Raw genomic sequence first — 1,219 nt, 5'->3', positions numbered from 1 at the left:
ACTTCTTCAGTTAACTCTTGAGTTTGTTCGGGATTCGCAACCTTTCCAGACCTTAAAGTGATTGCCTTTACCTGCTCCTTAGCTTCCCTCTTTCATGGAACTTCAGTGTCACTGGGTAATGTACCAGGCTGACGATTTAGCAAGGCATTGGCAATTTGACCAATTTGATTTTCCAAGGTCTTGATAGAAACAACTTGACTCTTACACATAAGCTTCAACTCTTCTAATTCAGATTTTTCATTGGCTTGTTGCAGCTGGAGTTGCTGTCTAGGTGCATACTGTGGTTGCTGAAAACCAGGGGGGTTGTACTATTTAGCTGGGTACTGCCGATAAGGTTGTTGAACCGTATTCTGAGCATTACTCCAACTGAAATTTGGATGATTGCGGTTGTTGGGATGATAGGTGGTTGGCGCTGGTTGTTGCGATTGCTGGAAGTTACTCACGAACTGAGCTGATTTATTAGAAATTATGCACTGATCAATCTCATGGGCACCAGCACAAACCTCACAGACACTTGCGATTTGATTTACTCCATATTAGCCAAAGTGTCCACCTTCATTGTCAAAGATTTAAGTTGGGCAGTGATAGTAGCAGCTGCGTCCAACTCCAGAATTCCTGCAACTTTTCCCTGAGTCAGTCTCTAGGAAGGATTCTGGTACTCATTAGCAGCCATCCGTTTAATAATTTCATAAGCTTCATCGTAGCTCTTAGCCCATAAGGCTCCTCCTGATGCTGCATCAAGCATGGGTCTAGAAGTAGCACCCAATCCATTATAGAAGTAATTAATAATTATCCAATCAGGCATGCCATGGTGTGGTCACTTCCTTAGCATCTCCTTATATCGATCCCAAGCCTCACACAGAGATTCCCCTATTTGCTGAGCAAAATAGGTAAGAGCATTCCTGATTGCAGCAGTCTTCACCATGGGGAAGAATTTAGTGAGAAACTTTTACGCAAGATCTTCCCAAGTGGTGATAGATCCTGCTGGCAGAGAGTGTAACCAGCATTTAGCCTTGTCCCTCAGAGAGAATGGGAACAAGCATAGCTTGATAGCGTCTTCAGTCACATCATTGAATTTGAAAGTGTCGCAGATCTCGATGAAATCCCTGATGTGCATGTTGGGGTCTTCAGTAGGAGAACCCCCAAACTGAACTGAGTTCTGTATCATCTGAATCGTGCTTGACTTGATCTCAAAAGTGTTAGCCCTGATGGTTGATCT

The 1,219-nt window shown here is 43.6% G+C and overlaps 1 non-coding gene across 1 annotated transcript; it reads left to right on the top strand.

The window, feature by feature from the left end:
• Positions 1-803: 803 nt before the first annotated feature.
• Positions 804-910, top strand: LOC141676218 (small nucleolar RNA R71). The gene has a single exon (XR_012556819.1). It is a non-coding gene; the product is annotated as a small nucleolar RNA R71 (small nucleolar RNA).
• Positions 911-1,219: the final 309 nt, after the last annotated feature.

The sequence above is a fragment of the Apium graveolens genome, chromosome 7 (genome assembly GCF_009905375.1).
Source record: "Apium graveolens cultivar Ventura chromosome 7, ASM990537v1, whole genome shotgun sequence".
Classification (NCBI taxonomy): domain Eukaryota; kingdom Viridiplantae; phylum Streptophyta; class Magnoliopsida; order Apiales; family Apiaceae; genus Apium; species Apium graveolens.
This window is presented reverse-complemented; position numbering and strand designations above follow the sequence as displayed.